Raw genomic sequence first — 14,372 nt, forward strand, 5'->3', positions numbered from 1 at the left:
ATTTAGAAATATTGGTTAATTTTTATCGTGTGATTTTGGCCTCTCTCAGCCTCTCGAGCGTACCTATGTGTTAAGTCGATGAATTAAAGTGGTAGAGGGTGGAAGATCAATGTAAGTTAGATTAACACATTTTAAATAACGACACGCCATAATATTTTATGTTATAAATTATGCGAATAATATATATCGCAAAGTATTTGTGCTACTGCAGCCATACCCTCTCGCGTAATTCATTTAACCCCTGTTTTCTTTATTATCTTCATTGCGGAGAAAGGGAAGAGGGCGTGCACCCCTCACATACGTCCCTGCATCTTGAACTTAGCTGTCACTCCGATGTGAACGATATGCCAAACACCCTAGAAAAGGCTCGCAGGCTATTTTGTAGATGCGGATGGTATGAAAAAAGACTTCATCTAAGATAATACCTACTATCTCAAAATGACCGCCGAACAACATTACGATATAGGGAGACAGATGATATCCCGTTTCATTCGGTCATAGTGTTAACGGTTTCCGTAGTGTAGTGGTTATCACGTGCGCCTCACACGCGCAAGGTCCCCGGTTCGATCCCGGGCGGAAACAAATTTTTTCTTTGTTAAATTTCACACATGTAATGTGAAGGAATTTCAGTTTATCCCAGACAGGATGTATTTAGATGGGTTTTGATATTTTTCATTTTTAAAAATCATTGTAATAACAGTTTATTGGAAAAACTTATTTTGAAGATTGGATTTGGCCCATTAAAGTTCTATGGCATTATTGTGTCTCCGATTTAATGAACCCTGATAAGGATTCAGGCTCGTTAAGTCATTAAAACCCTCATTTTAGTTACTTTCCATGAGTTAATCATCATCACTGGTCAACAATCCTAGGATTGGTATGACGCAGCTCTCCACTCAATTCTCCTATCAGCTAATCTTTTCACACCAACGTATTTCGTCTCCTTCACATCTCTCTTTACTTGTTCCATATATTTTGTTCGGGGTCTTCCTTTTCCATTCTTGCCTTCCACTTGTCCTTCGACGATTGTCTTCATCAGGCCATCATGTCTCAAGATGTGGCCTATAAGGTTCTTCCGTCTTCTTGTTAAGGTTTTCATGAGGCTTCTCTTCTCTCCTACTCTTCTTAGGACTTCCTCGTTACTAACTCGGTCGATCCATTTGATCTTCAACATTCTACTGTAGCACCACATTTCGAAAGCCTCTATCCCTGCTTTCTCCGCGGCGGTCATTGTCCATGCCTCACATCCGTATAGGAGCATACTCCAAATGTAGGTTCTTATAAATTGTTTCTTTACTTCCATATTAAAGTTTCCCGCTGTAAGCAGGTCTCTCTTTTGGTGGAATGCTCTCTTCGCCTGAGCTATTCTGCTGATAATTTCTTTCTTACTTCTCCCGTCCCTAGTTATAAGTTAATACCCCTATAAATAATGACGCATAAATAGCATTCTCACTGGGTATTTATGTGGCCTACATCCCTACTCATGCGTTTTTTCTCTTCCATTCTATATTCTGTCAGCTCCAACTCTTCTTCCTTCCACAGTATCACTTTCCGCATTGCCTGGGCCACAAGTTCCCTAAAAGCAATTTCCACACCCAATCCCCCCCTCTTTCGTTTCCGGCCATGAGCTGGAAGCCGTGATGACCTATTTTCCCATCAAAAGATCCGTTCGATACGCGATCTTTATTTTCATTTCGCCCAACGTTAAACGAGCTGGTTTTTCTGACATCCCTGCTAAAAGCTGATGTGCGACGGGGCGAAACACGTTTCATTTAGGAAATGTTTTAATCTGCTTTACGCAAGCACTTTACTCGACTGTTTTCAGCGTGTAACTAGGTTAGCATTTTTTTTTAAAGGTCTTTCGCAAAATTTCATTGACTTTTGTAAATCTCCCTAGTGACGCTTTGGAATTAGTTGTATCATTTTTATCACTCCCTTAAAGCAGAGATTTTTTTCTTATTTATATGCAGGTTAATTGTTACTAGCCGGGGTGCCAGAAATGTCTTAAGAGTGCAGTCGACAGTTCTTGATATTCAGCCTGGACTATCATTTGAACTTACATGAAGTATCTCAAACATTCACACTCGTGGCAAAACATCATGAAATTAGAGGAATTCAGTGTTCAACTTGGGTAGCACATTAGAGGAAAGCACAGAAGCAAGGACATCAGGAAGCGATTTGCACTAGCAAAGGAGGCATTCATGAACAGGAAGGAGCTTCTGAGAGGATCGTTATGTAAGAATTTAAAGAAAAGGTTAGTGAAGAGGTTGATCTGGAGTATAGCTCTCTGAGGTACGGAAACGTGGACACTGAGGAAAGAAGACGAGAGAAGATTGGTGGCATTCGAGATGTGGGTATGGAGAAGAATGGAGAAGGTGAAATGGACGGAGAGGAGGAGAAACGACGAAGTCCTGGATATGGTTGGCGAGGAGAGGCAGCTTTTAATTGAGATACGGAGGAGACAGAAGGTATGGATGGGAGGAGTACTTAGCAGGGAGGGGATATTGGAAACTGTGTTAGAGGGTAGAGTGTTAGGCAAGGGAGAAAGAGGAAGGAATAGAATAGGTTTTTATATAGATTGAAAGGGAGGAGGCCTTACAGTGAATTGAAGAAGGCAGTGCTGGAAAGGAAAGGGAGGTTCCCAGATCACTTCTTTGGTACTCCATGGAAACCCAACTTAATCGGTAGACTACTATAGTAATAATAACAGTAGTTTTCAATTAGAGGACGAAAGATGTAAATACAGAGAGTGACGGAAAAAACTTCGGGAAAAAGGACGGAGGGAATGACCGCGTGATTCAGAAAATAATGCATCAATGAGCGATCACTCCTTTGGTCGCTGAAAACCTATCCCTGGAGTCATAATACTGAGGGACGGAAAAAGTGATCGTGTGATTCAGGCTTTAGTCTACTAACCCGTGGTCTACCAGCCTCAAAATTCGCATATGTTAGCACCAGTGTTATTCCTTTCTAGTGGTGATGGAAAAATTGATTCGATTGAGACCGAAATTCTAGTTTTAAATACCAAAGATCGATGAAATCGAGATCGACTCTTGATCTTCGAGTATTGATTAGAAATCGATTTTCCGACTTCGAACTCGACCATTTCGTTTGATCTTAGCATCGTCAATATCTATGTGAAATAATTTTCTCTAAAGCCGGTAAGATTAGAAAACATACACTTGATCATCAAGAAAGCATCTCAATCAGTTGATCCTTCTTTAAAATTTTGGTCTTTTAATAGCTCCTAGCGGCGATTCCAAAACTTTTATGTGCGTGCATTTGTAAATTTTGACTGCTATTCATTCAAAGTATAATTTTTGGGATTTTTTTTCCAAATCTCAAGTGTGTATTTTGAGTGCTTTTCGAATATATAATAAACATGTTTTATACTAACTGTATAAAAAAGAACCGTCGATTTCTTCGATTAATCGATTTTTCGATTCAAATTTCGATTTTTTTAAAGAGAAGTCGAGCTTTTTATTTATATTAAAAATCGATTTTGAGGGACATTTTTCCATTCCTACTACCGACCTTCACCTCTTCCGCGAGCTCCATTCTCTCCTTTCCGCATGTTCTTGGCCTCCTTACAAATTTCTCTGCATCTCCCTGCTTCTCACTACGTAACCTATCCACTCCCTCCACCCTCTTTAATTCAGGTGGCGACCACCTTATATTTCCCACCGTACCCAGCGCCACACTCTTTTCACCGGCGTCGTACACTTCATTTACCTCCATCGATTTTGATGATAGGAATTAATTTCCCCTTGGAAATGTTTTCCACTTATCAGTTCGCTCACTTTTAGCACTAGCGCAAGGAAAAGGAAATGAAACGTATTTTCATCCTTCATTATTTATTCCGGATGAAATCCGGATGAAAGTTATTCATCGCTGAGAATGTTCTGTATTTACAAAGTTTTTATCTCGTCTTTAGTCTTCACCACTGAATCCGATGAACACGAAGCGGATACTAAATACGAGATAAAAACTTGAAAACGAGATAACATTCGCAGCGATGATTAACATCACGATTCGATTCTTCCCCGTGATTTCCTCCGGAATGAATGAAAATTAAATATTGCGTTCGAAATTTTCCGTTCTGTGACAATGGTGATGACTACGATATTTAGATAATGCATGAGCTGACGTTCCTTTTGAAATTGATTCAAGGAATTTTTCAAAATGAACGAAGTGTCTACGTATTCTTTCTGCAAGGGACTGTAGTCAGCTAAACGCCAATTCATTTATCACGTGCCACCTTATCAAATTCAGAATCTATATTAGATTCAGTACCAGTCCATTCTTATTTCCATTTTGCGGTGGAGCCTTCGTCACCTCTCGTGTTGCTAAGTAAAGGAAAGAAGGATCAGCATTAATTGGGAGCATTACTCCTGGGAATCCTCAATAGCTCGAGGGGCATTGCAACGATACCTCATGGGCTCTCCACGCAACACGTACCTTAGGCTTTTAAACTTCAATATTATTGATAAATTACCCTCATTTCAAAGGGGCCGGTCACTATCTACGCTCTTTTAAGGAAGATTAATTCTTCTGTATGTTTATTTGCGAATACTGTTCACAATACTGAAAGTAATATATCAGTGCTTGGAAGAATGACTCATGCCAGACCTTTCCAAAGTTGAAGTTAAATCCTTGGATGAATCAAGCAAGGTCCAGCAGCTACTCACTAATTTATGTCGAGATTTAATTGGTTCATGAATTATTCAGCGGGAGGGAATTTTCCATTGTTTGACGTTGGATCATCTTGCTTTTGATGCAACTCAGATTATACTCACTCGTCGCTTTACATGGACCGCAATTTAATTTCCATATGATATCTCGTATTAAGGTTTAATTGGCTTCCGAAATTAGACCTTTGAATGCCTTGAATTTGTAATGACTAATTTATCTGCATTTAATGTTCAAATTAGAACTTAGGTTCTATGTGATCTGAAATTCACCATCAAGGTATATGTTTCCAGGCACTAGGGGTATAGTAAATTAATGCTGTACATTTTAAATGACTATTTTATTGTACGAGTGATTTAATTTCAATGCATGGCCAGTTAAAATGTAAAGAAAATTTTCTGAACTATGATATTAAACTTTCAAGTAGCCATGAAAACAAGTTAATGTTTTAGACAACGTACTATGATGATTATATATCAAATAGGAAAAAACAATATCAAATATCAGAGCTTTCAATTGTGAAATCTTTGGTCAAAATTGTGACTATCGCGTTCTCTATTGACTAGGGTAAAAATAAATCAAGGCCTTATGATTTCTGCAACATATGATCCAAATATTAAGCGTAATATTGGCCTTACTGAAATGTTATGATGACATTATCAAATTATCGTTCAAGAACTGAAAAAAGTCTTCGCGTCAAATTAAAAAATACCTGTGTGTGCTATGTAACCTGTGTGTCTCGCTTACTTTGATTCCAAATATTCGCTCTAATCCCTGAATAAAGTAGATTCCTGGAGAAACGAGCTTCTCATTGTTAGAAGGATGATGACTTTAAGGGAGAATGCGGACTCTTTCTATCAACTTGGTTTCTTTACAAAAACAAACACTTACCTAAATTAATTTACGACGTAATTTTGCTTAATTCTTTTGACAAACCGATATTAACTATGGCATGCTTGGTTTTTACCACCTTGACCAAAATGTATGAAATACCCGGCTTTTTAGCTTATTTTTAAGTGATTTTCGTCTCTACATCTTAATATTTTCCCAAAGATTCTGATTATACTGCACAGTGAACGTTGGTAAGAATTCTGGCTCCTATACTTAACCTTATTTGCATCATCATCACTGGTCAACAATCCTAGGATTGGTTTGACGCAGCTATTCACACCTACGTATTTCTTCTCCTTCACATCCTTCTGTACTTGTTCCATATATTTTGTTCGAGGTCTTCCTTATCCGTTCTTGCCTTCCACTTGTCCCTCGACGATTGTCTTCATCCCTTATTTGTATAGTATGTGAATTATTTTAATGATTATGACATATGAGGCCAATGGATGAGGGTTCAATTCCTGAAACATAGCTTTCCCTAATTCTGAATAGGGCTTAAGACAACAAATTCAGGGATTTTTTCGTCTCTTCAAGTCGGGATCGATTCTATAAAATAAAAAAAATATGCATCGCCCGGTTCGATGCGCAACCTCTCCGCAGTTCTATCGTTGAATCCCTAATAAAAACAGCGGTGCGGTCATATCCGCGCGGGCTTTTATTGGTCTGGGAGACGACGACAATAAAACTCTTATAAGCCGTGTAAGGTTCAAGTGCCGCGTTTCTCTTGCGTGATGTTCCTGTTTCTTCCCTACTCCATGACCATATTTTCTTTTTGCGATCCGCGAGTGTGTGTTGGGAGTACCTACCCATCCCCTCCCTTTGGGCACGAGCCGTAAACATTTCGGAAGTGTCAAGGACATCGGCGTTAAGCTATTCCACTCCACCTGATGCCTATCGCCCCCTCCTCCATCACCCCAACATGTGACCCAATGGCTTGGAATCGACGACTTAGCTGAGAAGTAAGGCCGAGCAATTCAGATTCCCTCCCTATCTCGGTAGCTAGTAATTTTGAGGGTTTGATGGCGAATCTTAGGGACACCATCGGCTGGTTACCACCCGATTCGATTTTCGGTCAAATCTTCCACTCCGCCCCACAATGGGCTGAAATCGAAAAAAGCTGGAAAAAACCTCAAAATCGATTTTTTTGAGTGCGGAAATTGAAACTTTGCAAAGATGTTGTCAATACATTAGTGCATTTTTTTGACGCAAACTGTTTTTCATAGGTAAATTATTTTAAACAAATTACTTGGCCTCAAAGTTGAACAAATTTCGCTAAAATTGCCCTCATTGAATTTTTTTCGAAATTCAGCATGTTAAAACTAATGCCACACCTTCTGTAGTGATTTAATAGAAACAAAAATTTACAATATTATTATGCGGTTTATTATTGTTATTTGTTGACAACTTTCACGACTCAGTTGTATTATTTGCGGCCGATACGATACAAAATGAAGGACCCTGTTTTTCGTCGAAATTTCCGGCGCGCCCGAGTCCACCAATCGGGAGTTGTGCGAAGACTCCTTTGTTCCGTTTTCTCTGCACTGCATTTCTCTAGGGATCATCGACGTGTGATAAGCATTGACTTTGTCTATCCACATAAGTATTTCACCTGGCCGTTTGACTCGGGACACGATACTGCGTAAGGTACTTACCACTAGTTTCGACGCAGCTACGCTAAGCGACGCTGTGTCGAAAGTAGTCGTAACTTAAAATAGATTGGTGGAATACAACAATTTTTTTCATTTCACTAACGTTAAAATGAACTTCCACAACTTTGAGCCTGTGACGATCGAGGTAGTGAATCTATCAATTGGGTGTCCAATCTGAATTGAATTAGAGCAGGGCCTAGCAGGGGCTCAATTACTTAGCGTTCATGGATTTGCGCATGCGTCCATGTAATTCACGGATGTACACGGATAATTTTGAAATGCACGTTCTTACGCGCAACCAGTCGTGAAATTAAGTGACTGGAGTGAAACGGGGTTTTGAACTCGTCCATGTGTTATCATGGAATAACATGATTCTGTATTTAAATTTTACGATGAACTCTTCCAATGTTAAATGCGCCGGAATAATTATTGTTGGATATCCAGGGGAAATTCTGAAAGCTATACATTTATATCACTGTAACATATGATTAAGTCCCACATTCTTTAATAGTACGATCTATCATTAGCTCCAAAGCACTCGAATTTTACATGAAACCTAAACGGATGCATTTCTTGATGTAAATGGATCGCAGTTCATTGCATATGTATAAGTATGACATTCACCGAAAAATCAACTTCTGCTGACATAAACCAATTAAGATATTTAGCGCTAAATTCTAACTTATCACTATCATAATTTGACAATCAGGGTGAAACGTCAATCATTTGTGGGTGGAAGGCTCAGAATTTTGCAAACGATGTCCAGGTTTTCATATTATACGATGTAATATTAGGAATTTGTAAAGTGAATAAAAACCTTTTTTGGCTAAAGATGCAAGCCAGGAAAGTTAAAAAGATATAACTTTATTGCAAACATGACAATAATAAAACCTCGCTGCGTCATTAACCTTCATTTACGAGTGGCAGTTTACCCAAGGTATCCCTATGCTTCAAAACGTAAGAAAAACGGTACTAATGTATTTCAACCGCAAAAAAAAACAATAACAGGAATAATGACAATAAAATGAATTAAAATACACGCATTAAAGTAAATTTTAGACTTAATGAACCTTGTACATGAACTTAAGTCAAATAAGTGTTCCCATTGATTATTTTTTCACATGTGCATACGCAATCCTCAAACTTTTTGCTGTTGATATCTCGAGTACAAATTAATTTCTCCTGTTATGGTTGTCACCCCCTACCATGCGCCCTAAAGGCGGTCTGCGGTATTCCAAGCGACTCTAGATGCACCTCCTTATCTCTTAACTCTACTGCTTTCCTCCCCCGACTTCGCAAAGACTCCCACGAAAAGTACCATCGTCCACCCCCTCCATCCGCATGACGTACACAGAAATCTCATTCTCTTCCTTTCTCGCCTCCATTTCTTGTTTCCCTCGGTGACCTCCAACACACACCCCCCTCCCTAGCCACCCCCCACCCCCGCTCCTGCTGCCCTCTGCTTTAATGGCGAGAATTCATCCGAGTGGGTAATTTCAGCAATGGGAAACGCTCGTGAAAAGAAAAGATAAATCTGTGCGTTACGAAATCTTCCCGTCGCGTCGGTGAGTCATCTTGGTCAATGGATTTCGGAGTTACTTAATTATTTAGCCAAAAAATGTATGTATGCGTTTCCTGCACCTGTTGTGCTTGTAGCAGCCGATTTTTATTTTGATGGTATTTTCATTGGAATTTTCTCGTGCCTTGTTGTGTTAGGAATTATTTTTTTTAAATGGTGTTTCACTTTTGTAACTATCCGGAAGGTGTTATACTTCCTCGATTTTTGCACTGAAGTTACGGAATGGTTTTACAAATTCTTATTTATGGCACATCGAAGTTCTTTCATCAAAACAATTACACTACCTGTGAAATTTTAGTGGTTGACTTCTTATTTCCTACGTGATTCGAAAACCTTGTCTTATTTTTCCTTGATATGGTGGATATTATGCTGTGGTTTGGTAACTATTTGACGATGGACCGCGTGATCGTCATGCTTAATAGGGGCTTGTAGAGTTTTTGATGCCTCGCTTTTGTCCTCCCAAATGATTATGATGTTAAGTAGAATAAGTGTGCACTCTTTCAGTTGTCATATCTCAATTTTGCCCTCAAATTACCGTCCACTCTGTCGCAAGTGCAGAAGCTGATAACCTGTGTATTTATTATAAATTATTAAAAGTTGTACACAAATGGGGGACCGTGGTTCATTTCCAGTGCCGGCTAATTATTTTACGGACCACATCAGAGGGCATTAAATTTGAAAATAATTGATGAAAAAGCACGCCACATCACGCTGGGTAGTTGGGCTTCTGTCTTTTATAATTTTCTCCTCTCTCTATTACATGGATGAACGCGCCTGGCCGGATTCAAATGTTAGGCTTTCCTCACCATATTATTCTAGTTTGCTATTTATAATTTTTCCAAGTGATTTAAATTGCAATTTACAATCTCGTTAACTTTCGAAAACTATTTAGAAAATAGTTTTAGTTATGATTAAAAAATTTCCAACGTGAAAATGTTGTCAGAAGTCTGAAACTTGTCTTTTCTTATGGTCAGAATTTTTCTGTAAAATTTATCGAGTCATCCAAAATACTTACCATCGAACATTGGGTTCAGAGCGGAATTTCATAACATTTAATTTAGTATCCCGCTTTTATGGCATGGACTATCCAAGTTAGACATGAGTCTGGGCATAGGCAGTCACCTAAAGAATTCAGAAGGTTATACATCACCTTAATATCTACCGTTTTTATTACTATTTTTCCCTGATTTCTTGTCACTTGAGTTATAAATTTGAAACTTTCAGGTTACATAGATTGGAACATTGACAATTTTCTTGTATGTATAAAATATGCATAATGTGAAGGCTCTGCTTATGAGATAATACTGAAGTAAGGTTTTGAAAATCTAGGCACAAGAAAATGTTCCTCGCGGTTTACTTTACATATTACGAGAATTTTCAAGACAATAGCATGAGTTTTAAAGGGGTAACTATTCACTAAAAAGATCAGTCGAGAGAAAGAGTGTGATGAGGCTAAATAGAGACTCATATAATTAGTATTATAGACCATACGTATACCACTCTCTCCTATTAAGCAGCTGCCTTTTCCTTTCACTCTCCTTCCGCCTATTTTTCCCGCACCGTGTGTTTCAGTCCCGTTTTCTGCTGCTACTACACCCTTCCCGTCCTTGGCTCTTTCCACTCTCCACGAAAACACCATTCTCGTGTTAAATCCCCATCAACCTTCCATTCATTTGTCACACCGCGTATACCTTCACCGAATTATTCCCATACCCTCCTATTCTACACGTACCCTATTTTCCCTATTCTCTACATACATTATTATATCACATTACACATATATTCTCACCTACATTTTCTCTTCCCTGTCCACGAGTAGTTAGACGAGCAAGCGGGAACTCAAAGTATTCAACCATGCACCCAGAAGAATTGAACATACCGAATTTACTGTCTAAAAATCTTACATTTACCTGATTGGATACATTTTTAGCGTTATATAAACTGCAAGCGTCCTAAAAGAAATCACATAAAATCGCATTTTACTTCAAATGATTCAGGTTTTAATTTCAAAGCTCCTGCATAAGCGGTGGTTAGATTTAATTTATACCCTCATGATTAAAACACGTTATAAAATAGTTGTTTGTCGGGTTGTATATACGGCACGTATAAAAAGCTCAGCTGTTAAGTGGATGTTTATGTATTACTAGATATGAAAAATAGAACAATGCCATGCTAAAAATTTTAAATTTAATTACCGGCTGCGTGCACTCTGTTTAGCTTTTCATACTTGCCATCTTTGAGGGCATCGTACGGATTGGTCATGGGTCGGCGGTCGATTGCGATATGTTTTTACTCGTATTCATATGTCGACTGGATGTTCATGATCGTACATCTGAGAATTTGCGGGAAGAAATATAGTTCCGTAAACTTTCTCCTTGTAAAATTTTTACACTGTTCGTTTTGAATTTTAGGATAGCAGATAGAGCTTGCACCACCGGATGTAGAGTACATGATTTAAATTTGTAAAATTATTTTTCAGCTGTAGTAATATATCGACGAAGACTTTTACGTACTAATAATTAGCTTGGAATTACCTTTTTTTTAATTTATTTTATGGACCTAACATATATTATAGTAAAAAGCATGAGGTCAATCGTTCCTCAGTCACCCTTGTAAATATAAAGTAATGGATTATATTGTCATAAAATCATATCCTTGTCCAATTGAAAAAATCTATATAGTATAGTGATAAGCGGGCATGAAAAATGGTAATATGAAACTGGAAAAAAATTTGTTTCCGCCCGGGATCGAACCGGGGACCTTGCGCGTGTGAGGCGCACGTGATAACCACTACACTACGGAAACCGTTGGGGAGAATGAGGCATAAACGCTGTACAAATTCAGTTTAGCCATTCCGCGATGTCGCTACGTTTGTGTGTTTGGTTTCTTTTACTTTTACGATAGTTTATTTGGAAGTAATGCATTTAATGACTGTGAAAAATGACTTAAGCAATTGTCTTCTCATTACATATTGAAAATGCGCCCACAGTACGTATGCTGTATTCAATTTTTTACACATTGCGATTGCATGTTTAGCATTGTCTACCTTTGTTTTGCCGAGACGAACGAAATGTTTGGGTATTTGACATTGTGGCGTGAAACAATTAAAAATATTGTGGGCCCCATTTTTATAAAATACCTAAAGTAGTACATTACTTGAACAAAATTACAATAGTAGTACAAACTTTTAAGCAATTATATTGCTAAAGAAATTTATCTATATTCCTTTAAAGCCAGTGGAATAATTTTTTTTTGCTATGATGATTCCAATTATTTATAATAATTCAATTTCCCGTGACATTAGTTCCCATTTATCTACTATTATCGAAAAAGTAATTTATTGAACTCATCGCAAATTGGCTTTTAAAGCGTTTCAAGTTAAAAAAGAGTGCACATTAATTATTAGGGAAAATTTTCCGTTAACTTATACAAGTCTTGGGCATTTTTATGAATCAAAGTGAAGATAATTAACCGTTTTTCTCCTCGAGCGTACAAGCAGAGTTAATAATATACCTACACGAAATACCTCTCCCGCCACAGACTTTTAGAGTATCTGGGGGGAGAGGTATTTCGTGCGGTACTATACTTTGAGATGGTGTGCTGGCCCAATAGGTGAAGAGCTGACTTATCACTTAAATACCTGCATGGGCATCAATACGGTTGTATTTCCGGGACAGTCGCACAGTAAAGGCGTGATTACAGGGTACATTAACATGTACTTACGAATGTGTTTGCATGAATGATTTTTGTGTAACGGAACGGAACATGTATGAATGCATGAACCAAATTAGAACGGTTCTATCTTCCGTTCATACGTTCGCACTAGTTAGGTGGTTGCATTTTAATGTTCATACGACATTACTTGAACGTGTTAATGCATCGTGAAACCAGGCCTTAAAAAGCAGTGACTTAATAAATTGACAGGATTTCTAAGACAGTTATCATTACGTTCGTTTTGTTTTGTGTACTTCAGAGCCTCTATCAATTAAGACTTGTGCACAAGTCAAGGAGACAGATTTTCCTGTCATTGTTCATATGACTAAATTACGGTCTATGTAAATATTTCGCCCAAAACTTAGCATCGCCTATACAGGAGAGGAACTCAAAAACTGTTGCTATTATTTATGTAACTTTCATATTAATAACTTTCATCTCATAATAAAGAGAACATTCCGTAAAGTAATTCTTGTGTGTAATTTTTATCTTAATTATGAGAAGACCTTTTGCCTGCCAGACTCTTTGCCCTCCCCCAGGAAGAAATCCTGGATCCGCCCCTGATTAGTTACGCAAACCTTGCTTTATTTACTTAAACGGTCATCTTATATTCGCGTCTGTTCAAGATCAAAAAGGAGATAAAGTGAATCCTTAATGTCATTTTCTTCATATGTTTCTTCCCAAGTTTTCATTGGGTAAAACATCATATCGAAAGCTCAGCAGATCATGATACCTTAGCGAAATCACTTTAGATATTCTATGCCTTATTTACGTTAGATACTCCTTCATCCAACTTTCATTTGATTCTTATTGTATTCAATCACAATATATTCACTTTGCAGGTAGTGCAAATCAGTGGCGTAAAAATGGGGGGAATGAGGGGATAGATCCCCCCCCCCCCCCAAAAGCCTCAGAGAAAAAAATATTTATAACTATTCTCTAGTTTTGACGTACAATATCTGCATCTGATTAAGCTAAATTTTAGTGCAAAAACTATGTAAATTGTATTTCCAGGCATGTAATTTTTCAAAAATTTTCCCTTTTTTAGGGGAAGGGGGTCTCCACCCCAGGCCACTCCATCTCCCCCCCTCCCCATAGCATGTTCCTAGTTACGCCCGTGGATTCGATGCATCTCTGAAATCCTTCCCCTTGATTGTCCTCAACTCACTGCATCTTCCTTCCAAGCACGCACCTTATATTCTGAGCATTCTAATTTCAGATAAGGTGTTGATATATTGCAAACTCTCATGATCATGTTCCGTTTATTGCTTTTGTATATATGTCTGTGATGATCGTGATATGGATATTATTTATGTTAATGTTTTGCATGACAAATGCAAATACTCATGACATTTTCCCCGAAAATTAAATGCTTAGGGTATTTTCCTTATATTTTATTTGCTGAACATTTTTTCGCTATGTCTAAATGGACGGTAATGACACATTTCCAGCCTAGGTATGTACCTGGTCTCTCGTGAATCGGGAGTGAAAGAGCTCGCTCATTTCGTCAAGGTCCGCACATTGAGAAAGTCCTTGATCATGACTTCTTCTTCGACCTTCGCTTCCTTTCAAAGATAATTTTGATAAATTGCCCGCTGATATATTGTTCTATAACACTTCGTCACATGTCGCACGTATATTGCTTCGATCATTGGGACTGAGGCGTACCAGATTTTAATGCATTAACTTTACTGAGTTTGCTTTTTTCATCAAACTTTAATTTTCAACAAGCGCTTTTTATCGGATGTTTATCATATGAGCCGGAATTCAACCTAGGTGAAATATGTATTTTTAAGGAATTACAGTCAGTTTACATATAGCAACAATTTTAGTGGCAGCATTATGACCTG

The 14,372-nt window shown here is 38.1% G+C and overlaps 2 non-coding genes across 2 annotated transcripts; one reads left to right on the forward strand and one right to left on the reverse strand.

The window, feature by feature from the left end:
* The first annotated feature begins 509 nt into the window (after nt 1–509).
* Trnav-cac lies at nt 510–582 on the forward strand. The gene has a single exon. It is a non-coding gene; the product is annotated as a tRNA-Val (tRNA).
* A 10,958-nt stretch (nt 583–11,540) lies between these two features.
* On the reverse strand, nt 11,541–11,613 carry Trnav-cac. Its single transcript has one exon. It is a non-coding gene; the product is annotated as a tRNA-Val (tRNA).
* Between the last annotated feature and the right edge of the window lie 2,759 nt (nt 11,614–14,372).

The sequence above is a fragment of the Ischnura elegans genome, chromosome 1 (assembly GCF_921293095.1).
Source record: "Ischnura elegans chromosome 1, ioIscEleg1.1, whole genome shotgun sequence".
NCBI lineage: Eukaryota > Metazoa > Arthropoda > Insecta > Odonata > Coenagrionidae > Ischnura > Ischnura elegans.